Source organism: Tympanuchus pallidicinctus, unplaced genomic scaffold, assembly GCF_026119805.1.
Source record: "Tympanuchus pallidicinctus isolate F22 unplaced genomic scaffold, pur_lepc_1.0 scaffold16, whole genome shotgun sequence".
NCBI lineage: Eukaryota > Metazoa > Chordata > Aves > Galliformes > Phasianidae > Tympanuchus > Tympanuchus pallidicinctus.
Genome location: NW_026294679.1, coordinates 22,927,135 through 22,950,473, shown reverse-complemented (window position 1 = coordinate 22,950,473; position 23,339 = coordinate 22,927,135). Strand labels below are relative to the sequence as shown.

Sequence of the window (23,339 nt, the reverse complement as noted above, 5' to 3'; positions counted from 1 at the left end):
TTGGAAACGGATTCAGTTATCATCCAGGCATCCTTGGTGGTGGTGGTGGTGGTCACAAGGGTACTGACTCCTCCCCCCCATTTCAGCTGCTTTCAAAACAACCACAAATATGTGAAAGTTACTTTAATGGCATTTACCAACACAAGGAAATGCCACAGGGATGTGATTAAGAGTAAAAGTGGAGATGAGCCACATGACAGTGAAAGGAAAGGCAGCTGGTCCCCAAAACAACTAATACATGGATCAAGTACTTGAGAAACCCTGATCCATACTGGAAATAAAGCAAAGACAAGACTCCTGGCTTACAAAATACTTAAAAATATCTTAAAAATAATAAAAAAAAAATTACGGAGCATCCACTACCTGCTTTTTTGCTCTGTGCAACAGCTGGACATAAGATATTGAACACACTATTGAAAATACTGTTCGTTTCTACTCAGGGACTTCTCTGTTTATTATAAATGCACATTTATTGGCAGCAAGTAGAACGTATTATTGCTGTGTTTTATAGCTCGAATGGCTCATGCAAAGAGTAATTTGTTTGTATTCAGTATCACGATCAATAGCTGTACCAGGGATAGCCCAAGGAATGTTTATGCTGAGGGCTTTGCTTGCAGTGTTTCACTGTTGCGATCAATTGCCTGATTCTTAAAAAAACAAATAAACTTTGATAGCAACCAGATCAGCCATTAAGACATAAGAAATGATGCATCATATGGAAAATGGCCAAAGACCCACAAGTACTTTCAACCATCTGCTGGTCCAAAAAGCCTTCCTACCTGAATATTTCCCACCGGCCTTTCTTCCTCTCGGTATCTGGGGCCGGTTTCCTCAGTGCCCTCACATAACAAGATCCATTTTCCTGCAATACAAGCACAGACACATCATACTTCCATTCTCCCGAGTGACATGGTAACATGTGAAAAAGCTCACTGAGCAGACCTCAGACAAATGGAGAGCATTTGGGAGGCCCAGTAACAACCCCAGGGCACCAGGGCTGAGACTCAGCCCAGATTTCCAGCTACCCCAAATTCTGCAAGTTCACTCCATCATTTCAAGTCTTACAGGCTTCACGGTCCGTACAAACGAGAGGAGGAAGAGGTAGTAAAATTCTACCACGCCAAATGGCCATCTTTTTCACCCAAAGATCATGCTGAAGCGTCTTTATTCTCTTCATACAGGAACTCGCTGTCTGCTATGAGTTAAGTGCCATTTAAAAAAATAAACACCCCCAAACTCTGCTTAAGCGGATATGCCAAAATACCACAAAAACACCATCCTGTCTGTAGAAAAACAAAGTGAGTTTATGGATTACACTGGCACAGCGCTACGACTTCTAGGAAATGCTTTTTAATTATAAAGAAATACTGTAAAGGAAGACAGCAGAATGTTTACGGGCACTGCGTATTTTGTTACATGCTGTTTCAGCAGTCAGACAAGGTGTCTTTCCAGGCGTATGCTGTTAAGACTCTAAAACTCAGCACATATTGAAGAAAGGAACAGAATGAGAACATTTTGCTTCTCTTTTGACAAAATTCCAAGCAACTTCTATGCAAAATAATATTTCATCCAAGAGGAAGAAGCAAGGCTGATGGAAGAAAATAATGTACAACTTGTGGTCAGTCTAGAACCCCAAAATGACCAGCTGTGGAAGCAGCCACCTTGTTAGCACCTGATGTGATGCAAAAGCCACACTTCAGCCCCACAAAAAAAGTAGAAAACCTTCAAGTTTTTCAAGCAACTTGTTACATGCATTTAGTGTTTGTTACACAATCTTATTTACTCTTCTCACTGATATCATACAAAGAATAAAAGCATCTGAATAACATGCTTGAAACAACCATTCCATCCCTGGTATATACAGAGCTGCCAAGAGACAATTTGCTTCAGCTGGGAACTTTGCTGTTCTTCTTGTCCCACAGCAAACGGCAATTTTAGGGAAGTTACATATTGACAGACACCCTGAGTGAATGATTGGCTTTTAAGGCCTCACTGAACTGTGAATGTTTTCCCCTGAAACACATTTATCCTCATCCAGAATTTTCCCTAGTGCTTTTGTTCTGATTACACAAGCCGGGGGAAACACACTAAAGGATTCAGGTTTAATATGTGTTAACATGACTTTCTCTGCTAATACAGACTAAGTTCTTAATTAAGTCAAAATTAATTATTTAATCTAACTTTTAAGTTTGCTTTCTTCAAAGGATAAACTTCCGTTCTGCCTATCCCAGCAGTCAGATTCCATCCTTGGCTCTGCTGGTGCTACAGGACAGGACTCAGACACTGGGCTGCAGCATTTACTTGGCAGCTTCAGCTCTGCCTCACAATTCTCCCTCCTGGGCGCTCACTTCCAAGCCTGCATTTGTGCAGCTGCATGGCTAGCTGGACGAGGAGCTCATTTCCTCTCGCATTTGTCTCATAAACAGCTGTGCCAACACAACACAGGGAATGGGCACGAGGGCAGAAGTGATCAGCTGTGATGGCAGAGGGTCAAACAGAGTCTGCTTAAACCAGCTCAAACCACACTGTCATGAAATAAGGAGCCAACCCTTCACTCCACTCCTTTGTGTTTTAGTTTGTCCATCTGTAAAACTGGCACCACAACTCCTACTCTATTTTATAAAGCACCTCTGAAAAGGGCAATCCCATTAACATTTCAGTGAATTCACATTACAGACCACCCACCCTTTCTGCAAATCAGGTCCAAACTTCTTCCAAGGACACTGGCACAGTCCTCATCAGCATCTGCTCCGTGCTTTCGCCTCACAACCTGCTCAGAGGCTGGGCTGGGCCAAGCCCTGCCACCACACCAGGCAAAGACTTGCTCAGAACCAGATCCAGACTCTACAACAGAACAGTTTTTTTTAAAGTCCGATTAGCTCTCTCATCCTATTTCTGGGAAAATCCGCAAACCAGTCACACTGGCATAGTTTTGGAGAAGGTGTCTATGAGAATAAAAGAGCAGCAGAATAGCAGTTCACTGAAAGCACCCTAAAACCAACATCACAACCTTTCTTGGCTTAAAGCCACAGCCTCACAGCATGTTTTTCTCCTTTCTGACCGATGCCTAGTCTACGTCCTGTGAAGCAGCCACATGAGTATGCTCAGGGAAGAACCAAGCACTTTGTGCAAGCATCCGGAGGTGCCAGGTGGCAAAACTGTTAGCTGAGGGTTCTGGAAGAGAAGAGGGAAGCCCATGGCTCTAGGGACAGTCAATAATTCCTGCGTGTACGGATCCAGTAGAGGGAGCACAAAAACAGAAGGATTTTTTCTTGGCCAAATTTTGGCTATGAAACACTGAATGTTTGAAATCCCAGGCACTTTGTATTACATTCTTTCTGTAGTAATGCACGTGTGGTGTGTTACAAATGCGTAATAGACAAAACCCTTGCTCTGAGTAGATTACAGTGTAAAAATCAATACAGCAAAAGAGACAAGCAGCATGGGCAGCATAGGCTGCTGAGGCCAGGAGTAGGAGGGAGGGGCAGCACGGCAGAGCCGCCAGCTCTGCCAATTTGATCGTGCCTCCTGCGGTAACAGGACCTTTTCAAACAGATAGCTATCAAAAGTCTCATCTTCACATGAAAACCACAGCTTTCAGGGATCTTCTGTTTTTATTTTGTTGTTATTTGCTTTTTGTTTTAAAGGTGCTATTTCCAGGCTTCCAAAGTGAAATTACTAAAGCTGTAGAGCTGATAATGTGTGCCCCAAAGACTCGAAGAGGGGATGCCACAAACTTCTTTCCAGAACCTGTGTCCTCCTCAGCCCTGTCGCTGGAGACAGCCAGAGGGCTCCAGGGATGCACTGTATACCTCATTACTCAGCCTGTGTAGGGCTCAACTACCAGCAAGGGGACCACAATTCTAAGGGTGATCAAGAGTAAAACCTTCAGATTCCATACACAGAAAGCTACTTGACCTCTGTGTACCCAAATAAAAAAGAAGAGATAGCAAGCAAAACACGTGCAGAAATTCTTGGAAAACAAAAATACTGTCAAGACAGGTAATTAAGTGTACGGTGCAATCTTACTATGGAAATGCATGAGGCAGGTGCACTTGGGTTTTTTTCCTAAAAAAAAAAAAAAATGGGTATTTTCATAAGTTATTTCCAAGTTCTAGTATTATTCTCATTTAACGGCAGCATGTTCAACTCAGAATTCCTGCAAAACAGCAGTGAACTTTACAGCGCAATTCCAGCTCTCATGCACCCTGAGGCTGAAAGTGGGTCAGAAGCGAACAGCACAGTGTGCTGCATTTTCTACAACAGCAAGAATACTCCTGCTGCATGGGAAATATGCAACTTTCTAGACAGTGTTTAAATATGACATGCTGTCCTCATCACTTAGCACAGCCCTCGATCAGCTCAGTAGTTTTTATAAACTTGGGTGGTTTTTTTTGTAAATTCTGAAGCAACTCAAATTCAACACTGTAATAATATGGCTGATGGTCTTCTGCCCTAAAGTCTGTTAATTTTGTATCAAGAAGCATGAAGTGCTGCTAAAGCATGCAAGGCTAAGTAGGTGTTTGCTTGGAGAAAAAGAGGGCAAGAGAGAGGCTAGGCTCAGAGCATTGCAGAAATGTAAGCACAGAGCACTTTGCCCTGCTAAGGTTGATGTGTTCCTCTACAGGGCAGGGATGGAGTGAGGAAGATCAGAGATGAGACGAAATAACCCTGTGGGGAGGGAATGTTGGGATGTCAGGGATAAGCTGTAGTCCCTCTAACAATTGCCAACTTTGTCTACACCTCTAGGCTTGATCTCCCTAGGAAATCAAACATGGACATCCTGCAGGGCAGGCCACAGGCTTGCTGTGGTTAACTCTGCCCAGACTGTGACATAGCCAAGTTCGTGCTGTTGCACACATCATCCTCTTCCTGCAGGCAGGCTTTTCCAGCTCACCTTACTAGGTAGAGTGGAGTAGAGTAGAACAGCAATGAAAGCGTCAGCTTTTGCTTGCTTTTTTCCCTATTTTTCACAAGAGTAAAAGCAAAAGGTTCATTCACTCATTCTCCACTTCCCTGATTATCTTTTCCTATTTTTTTTTCTTGCTTACTAGTTTGTTGCTTAAATATCTCTTTTATTTCTGTTAAATGATTCATTTTAAACAGAAATCAATGTCAAAGTTGCACTAGGCACTATTTGAAAAATAAAGGACTACTCGAGCGCTTCTCTTCTCAGATGTAGGCAGCCACAAGCTTTTATTTCCTCACTTAGAGGCACAGGGAGTTTCAGAGCTGTATCACTCTCCACACATAAGACCTAATGGCAGCACTAAACAATATCATGACCTTCAGTTTACAACAGCAAAAGAAAAAAACCCTTTGCCTTTCCCAGCTTACTCCACCACCATCCCGTTGTTGCAAGAATACCTTTCCCAAGCCGGTTCCCTTTCCCACGCTGCAGGTGAGCTCAGAACAGCCCCGATACACCTGAGGTCAATAGCTCAGCACCACAGCAGATCCCCACACCCCCTGCTGCCAAGGAGCATGGAGGAAGACATGCTGTGCCTGCTGCTGCCTGCCCAGCTGGGCTGCTCCTATGGCAAAGTACACGAAATCCAGGCCAGGTGCCCAGCACAATCTTGGCTTTACAAGCACCCATCCCAATAGCAGTGCCAACCCAGCCTGCAGCAGGCAGTGGCACATGGGCTGCCTGTGCTGCTAAGGGAGAGCTGAGCTGCCGGCTCACAGGCGGAAGACAATGAGCACTATTAACCTTGGCTTACGCTGAGCCATTGTTCTAGAGGTTGGACATCTCTTGTAAAATCCCATTATTAGAGGCCATTGCCACTAATTTCCATAGTTTATTTTGCTCTACTTTAGAAAAAAATGCCCTTCCCTTTCCCTTAGACCCTATTGTACTTACACAGCCTCAAACAATAACCCGCTCGAGCATGGCCATGGAAGTGGTTTGAAGGAACAAAGGCTACTCCTGGCACCACCAGTGCTGCAGACTCTCTATGTGCAGCTGCCTGCATTCTCTGCAGCTTCACGCAGCACCAGGTGCTGCCGGTTCCCTGTACTTGCACTGCATGCTGGATACAAAAGTAAACTGCAGGCAGGAGGAGCCTAGGAAATCATCCTTGAAGCATGGACTGCTGGTGCAGGTGAGTCACAAGCGAGTTCTGCAGCTTGCCCTGCTGAAGGAGGGCTGCGAGAAGGCTCGCCTGAGAAGGCAGCGGTGTGCGAGCTACCCAGCAGGAGGAGGCAGGGCAGCAGCACAGCTCAGGTTCTACAAAAGAGATTATTGCCACATCCAGCAGCCAGCACCCACCCAAGTGGTGTGCCATCAACTTAACGCTCAAACAAGACTAACAGAGCAGTGAGACAGGATTAGACATGCTTGTTTTTAACCATTCACTTATCTCGGGTGGAATACTGTCAGTGCAAACTTGGCACCCAAATGCTGCCCCTCAGAGTGGGCAGAATGTGCTTTTCATTTTAAGTGTAACATTAGGTCATTTGTGGTTATTTATTTTTTAATTTAAACTGGTAAAACACATTTAATCTGTTTTGAGAAAAGAACAAATTGATTTAGCAAGCAGTTCTTTCCCTGGAGACAGTCAACCACGCTCAGCAATCTGGATATAGGTTGAGACTTCACTAAAGTCATTTTAATTGTAGGTCGTAAGAAATGTCAAGATATAAACCACCATGGAATACTAAAAATTAAGCCATCATCGAGACTAACAAACGTCTTAGATTTGCAGGAGAGTATTTCTTTAAATCTTCATGGCATTACTACTTAAGCATGAAAGCAGAGCAAACTGGTTAGGGCTGCATGTAATGCATGCACATTATTTTTGCTGATGGGAAAAAAAAACAACAAACCTATACTAAGGAAAAATACTGACGTGAAAGAAATTTAAAATGCTACACTTTGGGGAAGTATTTTTTTCATTTTGCTTATAAACAAAGTTTTGTTTCATCTCGGTCAGAAATAATTTGTCCCTAACACAACAGGACAGAAACAACAGGATTGCATATGCATTAGTACACCTATCAAGACAAGGCGCACAAGAAAGAGAAATGAGGATTTGAAAAGAAAACCAAAAAAACCAAACAGCCCACAAATATAAAACCACAAAAGTAGAACCCTTTTAGAACTTCGTGCCCAGTTTTTATAATGAAAAACTCTTCAAAATTTCCTTCTTAGCTAAAAAAGCACTTTTTTTTTCCATCTGGAAACCCCCTACTTCTGCCAGTTAGTTTTGAACTGAATCCTTTATTTACTAAAACCCTTTTGTAGAACATACCTGAAATACCAAAAATTTTCCTTAGTTCACTTTCCCAAATAACAATGACAAAGGAGAGTTCTGATCTCCCTCACAGAAAGTAAAACCCCTGCATCCTTGTTTCACTTCTTAAAAACTGATGAAGTTAAAAATCAGGTGCACTTATCTTTACAACCAAAGAAGAGAGTATGGGAACTCTTATAGAAGTATTCAAAGAACAAATCTATAACACCTCCTTGTCCCACATTCATCTGCTTGAAATAAAGCGCAAAGGTTAGCTATGTGATATCAGTGGCAGGTATTTATATATTATATATGGTCTTATATTAATACCACCCCATCCTTTTGAGCTTGATCAATACACACATTTCTATTCCCAGCACTGAACATTCATGGGAGTAAAGACAAAAAGGGTATTTCTCCAATTCTAGTTAAATAAGAACAGACCTTACTAGCAAACAGGTATTTGAACAGAAGGTGCTCCAAGTGATACAATTTAAGCTATTTTAAGTATATACTTATTGAAGGATAAAATAAAAAGGAATTTTGACATTCTAATTTACTGCTAGTCATATCATTAATAAAAATCTGTATTATGAACACTAATTTCACTGCTTTTGGCCACTGTTCCTGAGAGGTGGAAAAACACGTCTCTCTTTAATGCATACAGGGTCAAATCTATCCCAGTGTCAAGTCCTTTTTGTTGGCATCCTCAACACCAGTTCACTGAGCACTGCGGTACCCTAGACACTTGTTTCTGTGACATTAAATACTGTACACACACACATCCCCAGGTGGAGCACCATGGCACAGTGGGCATCACCACCTGTGCCTACACAAAGGGCTTTGCTGTCCTACAGAAGAGAACAGAAGAAAGCTGCAAGACTGTAACCTGAAGATGATACTGGCAAGCATGCATTGACAGAGCGCCAAGCCGTTCATGCAGCCTGAAGTTATTGAAATGGAAGCACCAAAAGGAATAATTATGGAGACGAGGCCAAGAGCAAGAGCCACATGTTGGGATTCGTGGCGCCGGTCCCCAGCCTCCTGACTGCCTGCTGCAGCAGCTGGGCGGCAGCAGGCTCCTTGCTCACCTCTTCTTATACAAGTGCTCCTGAACTGGTAGCCCTGGATCTGGGTTTCTTGCTCCTCAGGGAGGACTCTGGGGTTGCATCCAGGGCCTGCTCCATGCCAGGCTCCACCAGGCTGCCAGCGTGGAGGCCCCAGGCCAGCAGCAGTGCAGGGAGGCAGCCAGGGAGCAGAACGCCTTGCACAATTTGTGCTCTGCGCGGACATCTGAGCTGGAAAGACAGTCATTGCACAACAAGCTGAAGTTTGCCTCGGGATCTGCCAAGTTCTACTGCAGGCTGTTCTTAAACTCTTCCACTGATGGCATTTGTAAAACTCAGATGAATTTTCCTTGACACTTCAAAAAAAGGAGAGAGACCCTAAACAAACACCCAGCCCTTCCTCAGTGACCTCACTGCTTACAGTCCCATAAACATCCACTTTCTTCTTTCTTGTCCTCAAAAGGCCCCTTTCTCCAGCATGCTAGAAGCCTTTAACTCATTGTAAAGCCAACAGCACCTGCCCTGCTATGAACAGGCACAAAGGTGGCAAGGCATGTACCTCAGCAGATGGACCCCAGCAAACCCTGCTTGCAGCCCTGAGACATGGCTCCCCAAACACCCACCTAGACCCTCTGAGGGCACTAAGGGGAGCTCTGGCCATACCTGAGCTTTACCTTGGCACCAGTGTGTAGCCCAGCAAAGCACATTTTTAAGAAAGCAGCTGGCAAGGTCCCAGAGATGTCCTGGGGTGGGAGGGATGTGCTGGGGAAAGCAGCTGCCAGTGGAGCCAGTGACTCACAGTAATTCCTCCCTCTGAGAGAACCTGCCCCTGTGCCAGCCCACCCAACATCCCATAAAACAAACACATAATTGAGGCCAGCAACAGGAGAACTCAGTAACAGGAAAGATAAAAAAAAAAAAAAAAAAAAAAAAAAAAAAAAAGGAAAAACACCCGAGCATTTAATATTTACCTAAGAATGAAATGTTTCATTAATTACATTCAGAATCAATTTGCAGCTATTTTCCTTAAATTCTCTGTCAAACCCACAGATCTGAAACGCTTTGAACTGTGCTGCACCAGTAATTGTGAATGAATATTTTAGATCAGTCTGAAATTGCTGTACTGCATATAGCAAATGAACTAATAAGCTGCTCATGTGTGGACTACTAATGTATGTTCTTTCTTTAGTAGACAGATGGAGAACAATCTAAACTAAGTTGAACTGGCTACTGGGAATCTTCAGAAAGTCTTAGAAAAACTTTTACTTCTACTGTTTTATGAAAAATATTACTCAACAGCCTCTGTGCGTTGAAAAGGAGACAAGAAGATACAGAAAAGCCTGAACAAGTATGCCAAAACATGAAAGAAGAGTTGGACAATTCATGTGCCTGCAGCAACCTGTGCAGGGTGCCAAGGAATAGAGCACTGTTATCAAAGGACTAACAGAGCAAAGGACAACATTGCCACCTATATTATCTTTATTCCAATATGGTCTGGGCAGTCATTTTCAAGTACATATAGTAGCATATCAGTGCTGATATCTGACATATGTATTCCAGTTTACAAAAGCATCTGTTGAGTCATCAAATTAGAACAGTTAATTGCACGTTGGGGATACTTTTAGAGATTAAAATTTCCCTTATTTCAGGCAAATTTTAAACATCCCCATAGATTAAACTCCACTTACATATATAAAACTCACACTCAATCTTCAGTGAAATTAATGCATGAAATGTGAAGAATAACTTCCCTAAAGGATTGTCTGTATTTTTCTGCCTCAACTGCACTCAATAATGTGAAACAAAGACATAACCTGAATCACATGTAATGCTGAAATATGAACTAAGACACAGCCTCCACTGGATGGAGGAAGAAATTAGTACCTTCAATCAAGAACTTAAAAAAAAAAAAAAGTAACAGCTAAAAATTATTAGATGATATCTGCCATGTTAATACCTCAAAAGCTTGTATTACCATTTATTCTAAAAGAAACAAAGTATAAGCTGTATCTTTGACCATCACAAAAGCAGCAGGAGACAAGCCAGGAGAAGAACCCGCAAAATTAAACATGGATTGAATTAACAAGATGACATCTGATGTTGTACCAATTGCTTCTTAAATGCATGCAGGGACTGCAGGCAAGTGATCACCTTTCACATACGTAATTATCTGAATATTTGAATTACAAAGATCAAAAAAACTTGTGGAAAACTTCTGTGAATTTTCCAAATTTGTAAGTAATTGCTTCCAAGCTGAAGTTCATTGAAACCTCCTGGCTTCTACAGCAGGACAAGGATTAGGAAAACATATTCCCTAAGAAGTAGTATCACCCATATGAACTGCGATTTAGAACAATTTAGCAGTGGTTTGGTTGGTCTTTCCTTTCCCCACCCGTTTGACAGAACCTGCCTGTTCTACAGCTTGCCAACCATAGAGTTCAGTTAATCACATGTGATTTCACTCCAGAAATGAACATAAAGCTCAAGTGCTACTGAATAACCAAGAGCCCCATATAAGATTAGAGATACTGAGAACCCAACTAGGTTACGCTTTGCTATAAATCCAAAACTGACAGCACATCTCAGAGAATCTAAGCAGACCATTATTCTTTAGTGCTGAGGAAATCAAACTAAAAGCGAGAAAGTAAAAGTTGAGACAAGAACTGCAGTCATGACCGAGCCTTAAAAGGTCCCTCATACTTTTGAAGTTACAGCATATTCCCTCACTACTAAACTGAACAGAGACTGCTGTCTCAGTTGCATTAAATTATTAGCTAATTAGCCCTGAGTAAGGACAACAGTGTGTTGATGCTGGCAAGCTGTGAAAAGAACACTTCAGCAAAGAAGATCAATAGCATTTTTGTCTGGCTTACAATAAGAAAACTGCTGGCCCAGGTTATGAGTTTAAGCCATTTTTCATTTGGCAGACAAGACAGCACCAGTGACAGATCAATACAGCAACTTTATGACATGCTGCTGCTCCTGCAGATGGCAGGACCATAAACAGGCATCTTTTTTAAAACCTCTAGCAGTACATTATACAGAAACCACCAGACCTTTTGTAATACTACACGAAAAGGCAAATCAGAGAAACAGAGAAACCAGGAGAATTGCTGTCCCGTAAGACAGAAAATAACATTATCTGTTTGAAATTATCTGGAGTAGCAAGCTACTGTGCTATTTGGGAGATCCCACTAAAACCACTACCTTGGCATCATGTAAACACTTACCCCTTCAAAGAGCAAATGTTAACGGGCACCACTGCTAATGTGATGCAATTTTCTTATCTTTAAGTTATATGGACCAACAGAAGGGAGAAAAAACAACAACAAACCTTTCATGTGATTTTGAACATTAGATGAGTCACTATTATCTGTAATTAGTAAGCATTTGAGAGAATAGGCTTACAAATGAGTAACTATTTTTCCTATATTGCAATGCACAGACTGCAGCATTTGCATGTATATATATATATATATATATATTATCTTACAACAGTATGAGGATTGTCAGTAATGTTCTACTGTTTTATCGACTGCAAATGAAAACAAGAGGAAGGTTTTATAATTCTAACGCTTTTATGTTAAGATCTCTAGTTGAAGAGAACATAAAAGATAGCACCTTAATGTATTATTTAGGCCAAATCTTCAGCTGAGGACACAGAAGGAACATCTGGCTCTGTATTTATAGTCTTTTCACTATAAACATGAAATAAACACAGAACATGGTGAATTAATCATACCACCAGCTTTCTTCTGCCTCTCTTTCAGAAGCTGTTTTGTGTCAATTACCAAAGAAATATCTCCTCAAGCAGGAAACCAATTTTACAAAAGCACATTGGTTTTGGGGGCCTTCATCAATACTTTTGAGTTGCTTCAAGTAACTAATTAACATTAATGTCAACATAAAGGATAGAAGGATAGAGAAGGCTCCCCATGTGGTATTGCTGTGCAACGGGGTTCAAGTCCATATCTGAAAAATGAGTTATTAATTTGATCTTTAATTTTACCCTGCACGTTGTGAGCAAACTGTGCTGTATTTTCCTCTAACACTACGTTCAGCATTAGTACAAAACAGAACAGAGCAGCACCCAAACCAGAAGCCTCTTGATTGGGCTCTGCTCATGCTAAGAATAACCTGGCACACACGTTCACGGTCCTGGATGTGCCAGTGATCTGCCTTACTCGTGGATTCAAACCCCAGCCCCTCTACAAGATCCTATATACATCAGGTTGTGCTAAAGCAGGAAAACTATGTATCAAATCTATTTTTAAAAAGAAATTGGATTTCTTTAAGCTCCAAGGCGAAGGATGGTTTTAACAGTTTCACATTTATAATCTCACCTCCTTTCAGCCTGCACAAGGGCTCTTTGTACCAGCCGCACTGAGACATGCTGGCTGCCATGCCTGCCAACCCCTGGTGCTTGCTTCCACCCTGCTGCAGAGCTACTGGCATAAACACACAGCACAGCAGCCCACAGCTCCCATGCGCATGACACAGAATATACTTTACCACCCAACTCAAGCCCTTCTGTAATCCCGTGATGAGTTGCTTATTATGCTGAACAAAACGTTTTAAACTCAGTTTATTACATTTTATTTTATTTAGGACACCTAGTAGGTTGTGGCTGTAAAGCCTGCACCTCCTGCCTCGCGGCAGCTAAAATCAGTACTGGGAGGAGCCACCACGTAACCCTACTGCCTGAGTGTTTAGAGAGAAAGGAGAAGGGGAGGAGGGCCCCAGCCCTCGAGCAGCAGGTGGTCTTGCTCCTCCTGTGTCTATGCCGGGAAGCATTAGTGCTTGCTTTTTGGTAGCACGATCCCCTAGCACCTGCCTTTTTCAGTGCTACGCACTGCACTGAGCATACTCCTCTCTCTCTTAAGACTTTCTTCTCCTTTTTCCTGAATCCTACTGGATTTAAGATCCGTTATATTATTTCCTTATCATCAAAGTCCTCACCACTTCAACTTCTTCTTAGATTTCCTCTGACCCTGTGAAGAACTAAACCACATCCTTTTTCCTAGACCAGTCCCTACAAACTCCTCCTTCCATGGGATTCCCTGGACTTACTGTGTTAAGATGGTTTTAGTCAAGAAATCCATTAACTATCCCTGTTGCCACTGTGCTATTAAAATGACACCGCCTTTGTCCAAAGATAGCACATTGTGAACAGCTTTACAGACTCGTTACATTATCAGCAACAAGCTGAGATCCCACCAAGGACCTCTCCACAATTTCTCCTTGAAGAAATTGTACGAATCCACAAATATAAATGAAATGCTCTTCTGCTTTGTTACTGCTCAAAAGGTTAATTAATTTGAAAGAAAAAAAAACAAAGATGGGTTTCAAATCCCACCAGACTTCCTGGTTCTACAACAAATATAAACACCTGAGTATCTGTTCTGTTTTTTTTTTTGGTTTTTTGGGTTTTTTTTGTTTTGTTTTGTTTTTTTTCCCCTTAGGAAAATCTTCCTGAAAAGTTCTCCAAGTCTTAACACATGCTTCAGATTAATCCAAAAGAGAAATCAGGTCTTTGTTTCGTATTTTGAATTTTGCATTCAGGCTAGAGCCACCTATTAACTGCAGACTTTGCATAAAACTGCAAACTATTAGTTGGATAGTAAAGCATTTGTGGAAGGAATGTCTTCATTCTGCACACTGTCATATCTAGACTCCACAATGGTGACCAGAAGGTAAGCTCAGAGCACGCACAATAATAACATCAATAATGAGACTAAAATAGTGCATTCACATTACGCACTGTTCGTATTACCATTCACCAGAGCCAATCCTTTCGAGTGTAATAAAGTGAAGGTATTATAATTAGAGAGCTCATAATGCCATTTAATCAAGTGCGGAGCTAGAGCACAGTGGGTTGTACACCAAAGACAAAACCACACGAAGCAGTACAATTCTGAATGCAGGGAAGGGCACACATTCTTCAAGGAAAATAACAAGTTACTACAAAGCCATGTTTGTTTTCAAGTACTTAATCAAGAGAGTTTGCATACTAGGTAATTTTACCTCATGAAAATAAGTTATTTCATAAATGGCAAATGAAATATGACCACAAACATGTCTTTTGATTCTTACAGACAGAAAAAAACCAACAGATTTGGGCTCTCAACTTGTGAATTAATTCTTCATAGTTCTATTGGAAGAAATAATTATACTTCAACAATATTATAATAATTCTTCTACTACTGCTTATTACTTTCAAAGTACTTTACAACAACTAACCCATTTCCATGACACCTCTAGCAGTCCACATGTAGTGAAGCTGAAACAGAAGGATTTTCAGCTAACAACAGCAGGAAAGCAAGTGAGATCAAGAGATTTCCTTGCAAGCAAGCAATCCTAGAGTCCTTATTTTGATCTGGATCTGGGATCTCCAGGCCCCAAATATGATTTCACTATAATACATAAATGCCAGTAAAGATGCCTACAATATGTATCCAAGCTACGGGCCAGTGTAACTTAACGCTGGAGCAACACCAGGAAAAGTAGAAAAATGATGAGGCACAGAGTTTCAAAAAACTGCACTTAGGCAAGGTGAGTGCCTTCAGATAGAAGTGTTATTTAAACATTTGCTACAGATATTACAGCATGTTCTCAAGTGACAGCAGATCAAGAAATAAAAAGGCCTAAATTAAAACAGGGACTGCTTTAGTACCCATTAAGCACATAACAAAGATTCTTGTTAGCTTCAGACCATGTTGGGTCAGACCCTCTTCACTCAATTCCACAAGCTTCACGTACCTTTTAACTTATTTTTATGACAGTTACACTGCTAGCCATTCTCAAAATAGCAAAATGCAATTTTCCGTCTACCTGAATATTCTTGATGGACAACAGTTTGACAATTAATGTTTAAAAGAATGGAATTTGCAAACGAGAAGTCAATTTTGCTGTAACTTGTAGTCTCACTCAACTTTTGTCATCTCCAGAGCAATGCTGTGACCTAGCGCTTTTTATCTTGGCTTATTTTCAGAATTTTACAGAGTAGTTACTTCCCTTTTTCATAATTGCATGGCAAAATGCAGCAAGTCCAGAGATCACGTTTTTATCACTTATTCCTGAATAATTCATCAAGTAAGAATTTATATTGATTTTGTTGGGTTATTTTCACATTTAAAACACTTGAATGCTCAAGCTGTGTAGGAATGAGCATCCCCGAACTTACTCCAATATCATGGAGGAGAAATGAAATATCTTCACTGTTTCTTCTTTTAAAACATTGACTTACATAAGTATTAGGTAAACTTTACCTCTATCTGCACTCTAAACATATTCCTAGAAATGTGGGAGAAGGCTTAATCTGTGCAAGACAAATACGAGTTAAATATACTAAACAAAATGCAGGACAAATAGTGTAATCCCCACTCTGAAAAACACCATAAATCACAGCTTTGATACAGATGAAAAGCAGGTCTATTCTTTCTTAGTGGAGATAAATGTTTGCCACCTTAATCTCTAATATGACATGCTTATATAACTGTGGGGTATATTCCTAGGTCAATCTGTGGGAGATTTAGACAGCAAAGTTAATCCTCGTACCAAACTTCAACAGCATGAATCAAGTCAAAGTTTTGCAGAACATTTTAGCCACAAGCAGTTACTCCCACGAAACAGGACAGAGGCAAGATAAAAATCATGCTGTTCTAATATCCTCGGGGCTTTATCCTGCCAGCACTAACTGACAGTGCTGCTCATGAGAGAGATTGGTAGAACAGAACAAGAGTAAGGACAAAAATGTATCTTGAATCCTTTGTTGAAGCAGATAATTTCAATGAATGTCTCATCTCTACTGCTTTTGACTAAATATTTGCCATCATATTTAACTGTTTAGATCCTAGCCAGTTCCCTGTTTCCATGTTTGGTGTGGGTTCTAGAAATGTCCCACAGGACACTCATGCCAAGCATGCTGCTTGCTGTACCCATTAAGGTTTCCAAGTGATTTTGCTGATGTCTGTCTTTCAAAAGGGCTGTGGTACTCTTAGTTTTGAAAAGCAAGCCGTGTAAAGGAGTTCTATGATCGGTATCTCAAAAAAATCAGCAGCCAAAGCTAAACCTGTAATTCCTAACTTACCATACTTTTATTAGAAATATTTTATTAACCTCTATTACAAGGATTTTAAATAACAGCTCTTTGTTTGCACCACAGCTCCTCATCGGTGCTTCCATCACAGTGACAAACCACAGTTGTTTGACACAGATTTAAGTTGTTTAACATTCCTTTCAAGTGAAGGGGTGTTACACACCTGAACACATCGCATCACACTTTTTTTTTCCCCAGCCCCTCTAATTTTCCCTAAGGCAAAACACTGGAATAATCACTTTATTGTTACATTTACTGACAGTGATCCTCAGAAGGTGATAATGTTTTTATCCTATTTGATTACATTAGTCTTAATAAATCCTAATGGAAACACAAATCCTCCTTCTTATCACTCATTCTCATTAATTTCAGCAGTCGCTATAACTTAACCACTCAAAGGGCTTTAATGTCTGCATTGAGAACAAATGAGAGAACTTGCACTGCCTTCCATTTGTACTTCAATCTCACTCAGCAAACAAATTTAGGGAAACTAAAAATGGAGCCCAAGTGCCCAGAGCTGCCCATGTGCCAGGCACACACAGGGCTGTGACACTGAAGGCAGGATGGAACCCAGGGGACTGCCCACTCGAGAGAGATCTCCATCCGAACAGAACAGATGGGCTGTATCTGTAAGCCCGTTAAGGAAAACATACGCTGGTCGTTACTGACTCACTTCATGTCAACGCTGCAGGGGAAGTGAGTTGTTGGGGAGGATCTGAGAAAGGCTGGGTACATTTCACAAGGAAGCATGCCCCATGTGCAGAAAGCAAGGCCAGCAGGGATGGATGGGCTCCCAGAAGAAGCAGCAGTGGTCAGAGCAGCCAGAGCCAGGCTCCTACGGGTGGCCTTCTGGTGGTGACAGTCACACGAGTGCTCCCATTCACCAGGCCCAAGGTCGCTGTGTTTAGTGAAACAGAAGCGTGCAACCTGATGGATTGCTGTCATTTGTATTTCCGTAGCTTGTGCCTCCTTTGGAAAACGTAGGTCCTGACATGAGAAATCAGCCTAGCCCACAAACAAGCCAACTGTGATGAAATCTGCCTCAGCAGCACAGGTCAAGCCAGCTCATCAGCCAGCTGCTCTGCTCTGCAAGTGCAGCAGGACACCCGCAGCTCGCTGCCCCGCCACCATAATTGCACATCTTGTTCTTTGTAATCACGCTCACACTTCTGCGCTGCTTTAGAGACATCACTAATCCTCACGGACTCCACTGAGAGGCAGGCAAAGTAGTATCACCACCCCCATTTTACAGATGAAGAGAAACACATATCACCTGGAGGAGTCAGTTAATGACTGAAATAAGGAGATGCATTGCTGCGGAGCTGGGTACACACTGCCTTGTTTGTGCTGGTGGCCAGTGGAGCTCCCTGGGCAGCAGGGAGCCCATCTACTGAAAGCTGGCCAGCCATGGGGCACTCAGGCTGTAGGGTGATCGGAGCATTGAGCTATTCAGGGAAGGCCTAGGGTTTGGAAGGTGGAATTCCTCTCCTCTAAAACACAACAAATAGAAACAAACAAAACAAACAAACACTCCAACTCCCCCCCTCAAAAAAAAACAAAAAAACAACTAATAGCAGACCAAAATAAAGCTGGAACTGTTGCTATCATTCCCCCAGTGGTAGGAAAGAACCTCCCCACAATCTCATCAATTCCAACACTAATCACAATTATTATTTGTTATCACAGTATCCAGAAAATACCACACTACCAGAACAGTTACTTACCAACTGTAATATAAGAAAAGTGGAGGAAAGCAACACATAAGTAACACAACTTACATGAAGTAAATAATGTAACGAGGTGGTAGTGCAATACATTTTTCTCTATTTGTTACTAGGTTGCATACAAACTTTTCAAATACCATGGTAAAGCTAAAATTGTCAGGATAATGTCTAACAGAATAAACTCTAAGAAAGGCCAGGGGTGAGAAGAGCCGAGGAACTGCAGAGGTGGAGGACAGATCATGCATGCAGAGGAGAGCAGTGAGTCCCACAGACTCACTCCATTGCAAATGCTGTATTCGGTACTTTCTGAGAACAGAAATGAATTTCAATTCCAAGGAGACAGAAAGCACATCACATTACAGCCTATTTACTAAAGCTGAGTGTACGGTGTGGAACTAAGTGGCTTCTCAAGTAGTGAATAATACTTTCTTTAGAGCAGTCAACATAGAATCACAGAAATCAGAGTCACAGAAACACCAAGGTTGGAAGACATCTACAATATCATCAATCCAACCACTCACCTATCACCAATAGTTTTCACTAAACCATATACCTCAGCACAATGTCCAAACGTTCCTTGAACACCTTCAGGGTCAGTGACTCCACCATCTCCCTGGGCAGCCCATTCCAGTGCTTGACCACTCTTTCAGAGAAGCAGTATTTCCTAATGTCCAGCCTGAATCTCCCCTGGTGCAGCTTGAAGCCATTCCTTCTAGTCCTGTCACCAGTTACATGAGAGAAGAGGCCAACCCTAAGTCATTCCAACCTCCCTTCAGGTAGTCACAGAGAGCAGTAAAGTCTCCCGAGCCTCCTCTTCTCCACACTGAATGATCCCTGCTCCTTCAGCCACTCCTCATAAGGCCTGTGCTACAGACCTCTCATCAGCTTCAATGACCTTCTTTGAACCCGCTCCAGAGTCTCAATGTTTCTTGCAATGAGGTTCCCCAAACTGGACACAGTACTCAAGGTGCATACATGAAACATACTTGCTAACTGGAAAATAATTTCAAGTCATTTCAGGTCAAAGTTTTAAAGTTAAAATTAAGTGTAAGTAGCTATTTTTGAAACCACAGTCAATAACAATTAATCAGCCACCCAAACTTTCCAAGATACAATGACAAAATTCTGTCATTTGTTCTTTTCTGAACTTCTGGTATTGGATCCCTCTTATGGATTTCTCTTTGCTAGGAACTTCAGAAATGGAAAATGATTTCCTTAGTTTGGTTTCAGCAACCAGAAGTCAGATTTTGAATGGAACAGTCAACGATGCCAACAGCCAATTGGGGACTGACCCCATCATTGCTTTCAGATCCACTGATAATTCTCAGTCCCTCTTCAACAGACCACTGCTCTCCAAAATGGTGAAGTTGCTTCTCATTAGCAGGAAACATTCATTAAGCCATTTTAAATCACAGACAGACATTTAGCCAGGTCCACAGACTAATGACACATCACTACAGCAGTTAGTTATGCAATCTCCCTCCACACAATCTTTATGCTGCTCCAAACCTTCCCGTACTTTGGTGATGTTTACTTTTTTGACTATGCTTTAACAAGAGTCAGCAATGTTATTTTTCACCTTCCTAAAAGGAATCCTCCCAAACTATCTTAGAGACTTGGGTGGGAAGGGAAAGCAGGTGAGGTTTTACTCAAACCTAAAATGTTGGCTTCCAGCTGCTCCAACTTCTCCTTGGGGAAGCACTCTGGGAAAAACATCTCTATTCCCAGCAATGGAAAGAAACACTAAATATCCGCTCATTTCATGCATTTTTCCAGATTCAAAAAAAAAAAAAAAAAAAAAAAAAGCACAATGTTTGCTTATTGGTTGTTTGGTTTTAGGACCTTTGCTTATTTTCTGCCTGAAGATGCTAGGAGGATTCATGTCAGTTATCAAAGGTTTCTGCATCTACATGTCAAGAAAATACGGCTTTCTTCCCCTTCAGAAATAGATACAGTATGAAATATACTTTGCACAACTGAACTGAGAAGACATGGAGATGAATTATGTGGTGTTATGTATCCCAAATCAAGCAGTAAAATAAAAAATAACTGGTTTAGGTAATCAATCCAGTTTGTTTACTAAGCTTCCTGGCTAACAGCCAGAAGACAGCAATTTGAAGGGGTTTTTATAGATTCACTTAGAAAATAGAAATCAATTTTCTCAAACAGGATTCACAATTCACCAGCTCTTCTCTGGTCAAAATAAACGCAGAGGACTTCTGCCTCTTTCCAACCTTCTCTTGCAGAGGTTCTCAGCCAAAACAAAGCCCAGGATAAACGAATGCATCCTCTCATGCTACCTTCCTTCGTGTTTCCATACACACAATTCGCCTGCCAGTTTTTAGGGATTATGTAAATAGTTATTAATACCACGTGGTTACAGTGAGTAGGAGAAAATCCCAGATAAAATTGCTCACCAAATGGCCTTTTACAGCTTTCTTCCAGCATGCTAAATTAAGCAAGAAAGTCTTGTAATGATATTTGCTTTATATGTAACATTATTTCAAAAGGGAGGAATGCCCCATGAAAAATTTCTTTTTAAAGCAAGAAAGCTGAATGTGAACAAAGTATGAAGGAATTCTCATTCACCGCATGGGAGTTAGATTAAATGACCTTTAAATGTCCCTTCCAACTCTAAGGATTCTATGATTCTAAATCTGACAGACAAATCAGACAACAATCTGCAAGCAATCTATTAACAAAGTACCTCAACACAAAATCCTTCAACATACTCGAGTACCTGACAAGAGCAGTCCTCCACCTGCACTCTGGGTTTTTACCACAAGCACTCTGTGTAAATGCTGCTGAGCCCTCCTGGTTTATACAGCACTGCTAAGCAGGTGACAGATTTCAAAAGCATGTTACAGGTACATATACGTATGTTAGAGAAGATCATAATCCTACTATAATAGGAGGTAAGAACGCAGTCCAGGAAATGTGGCATTTTTTGATCACATAACACAAAAATATATTCTTTAATTAAAAATTCTGACTTCTGATTGGAGGACTGCAAGCCACAGATCAGAAAAGGTTTTTAGGTTTTTTTGTTTTGTTTTTTTTTTGTTTGTTTGTTTGTTTTTTGGTTTGTTTTTTTTTTTTTTTTTTGCAGCAAGCAGAACTTTTTTGAGCCAAAGCCTGGAAAAAAGTGAAAAGAAGCAAACAGAGACAGCTCCCAGCTGCTGCTTCTGCTCAGAGCAACACTTGCCTGACCTACACTGTGGCTTGAAAGAGTTAACTCATGTGTGCAATGTGCTTCTAAAATGAAGGTGCACAGTATTTCCCTCCTCTTAGCTATGGAAGCCATCTTGCAGAAATCCACACAGCCAGGAGCTTCCCATTCAGCCAATGGCACAGGTCCTGGCTCCTGATGGCTCTGCTGACCCACATCTCCTCCCCCCAGACTGCTCAGGAGTATTACATCATTAAGAGTTTATTGGTATAGAAGTGTAAAGGAGAGGGGGGCATATTAGTAGAGATGGAGAAAGACAGTATTTATGATATATAAAACGCACTGCTTATTCGATTGAGAGGAAATTTATTATAGCCCATTTTAGTTAAAATATCACTTATGAGACCTTAATGAAACCGTAGCCCAGAAGGGAGCGAAGAGAACACAGAGCTAGCTGGAGGGATGGGGTCCTAAGGGCTAAAAGCAGGGACACAACTGGCCCTGTGCCAGTATTTGCAGTGCAGGTCCCTACAGCTCTGAGAGCTAAGGAGAGAGGTAAGCTGTAGAAACAGCCCAGCAAAGGAAGGCCTGTCAGAGGTTTCTATATATCACAGGGTAGAGGTGCAATGAACCACAGCTGGTTAGAGCTTAGACTATCTCTTGTTGCATATTTGCAGAGCAAGCAGCAAGACAGAAACACAAGCCCTGCGGGGAGAGTTGGGGGCCTCCAGGACTGAACATGAAAACAGCCATTTTCATTGGATGAGATCTTTTTGCAAACAACTTAAAGCAAGGGATTTCAGTCTGTTCCTGCCTCACTCGGAGCCACTCTGGAGGCTGCCACACTCCTTCCCATCAGCTAGGCGTGTGCACTGCTGCCCAGCTGTAGAGGGAGGAATGCTGTGCTGTGCCGAGGTGCTTGGTGAAAGCTCATGACCTCCTTCTACTGAAGCTGCCAAGACACATGTGCATGCATGGACCTGCAGAAAATGCACTCCAACCCTGCTCTCGTATTTGGTTTTCAGAGGCTGTGCCTTACTCTCCCCATTGCTGCAGCCCAGCCTGCTGAGCTGAACTCCTCTCACAGCTTTTAAAGTCCTTCAGAGCTACCTTTATGCTGTAGCTCACCTGGCAAACGCTATGTTTATAACTGGGCTTTGCTTCTTTGCTTAGTTCACCAATAGTGCTACAGCATGAATAATTTCAAATGCCAAACTCAGGAAGTGTATCTAGCAGCAGTTTGTTCTGTCATCAAGAAATACCACTACTGAATATGTATGTCCTAGAATAGATGACCATCAAATGTTTCTGGACAGCAAAACAGACCCCTGTGGCATCAACAAGCTGGGAAGCCCACAGGCAGTATGACAACAGATGCACAACTGCATAGCATTTCTCTGAGGGCTGCATCAACTGCTCTCGAAAACAATAAAACAATGAACCCAGAACTCCCTGCTGTGCTGCACCTTGTCCAGGATAACCCACCTGTATTCCTTTATTATTCTCTTCATTTCAGAAAATTATTATCCCATAACAAGTTGTGCAAACGGTAACAACTTGGGCACAAGTAAAGCAGCAAAAATGCTCCCACAGAACCCAAAATGGATGGAAGCAACAGAATCTTAAGTTTTATTTCCTTAATTTTCAACCAAATGAAAGACTTTTCTGAAAATCCATGAGAAAAGATATTAAAGTTTGGCTAATGTCCTTTTATGAGCCTCAAATATTGTTAAAATTATAAATAGTTACAAACGTTTCCATTAAAATGTACGCATTCTTCTAAACAGAAAACATAGTAAATTCATAATAGAAGAAATAATTTATATTTGTAATTAATATTAAAAACAAACAACAAACTCAGTGGAAAAAGTATTTCAAGACATCTAACAGGAACTCCCAAGAACTCCTTGCTCCACATTCACATTCAGTGGTGGCTAACACAAAGGACAGCACTGGCAACAAGGGGCAAATTCAGGAAGTCTTAAAATGAACATGCCATAAAAACAACAGTGTTGGCAGTGAAGAAGGCAGTAGCCTTATTAAAAT

The 23,339-nt window shown here is 41.5% G+C and overlaps 1 protein-coding gene across 11 annotated transcripts in view; it reads right to left on the bottom strand.

Annotated features, from left to right (window-relative positions):
* The window catches only part of ZMIZ1 (zinc finger MIZ-type containing 1), a 324,722-nt gene that overhangs the window by 217,169 nt on the left and 84,214 nt on the right, over positions 1–23,339 (bottom strand). For 10 of the 11 annotated variants that reach the window (XM_052676783.1, XM_052676785.1, XM_052676786.1 and 7 more), the window contains exon 3: positions 780–862. The exons of the other annotated variant lie outside the window; for it this stretch is intronic. The gene's annotated coding sequence lies outside the window, so the exon portion shown is untranslated. The remainder of the gene's footprint in view (positions 1–779; positions 863–23,339) is intronic. 11 annotated transcript variants of the gene reach the window in all.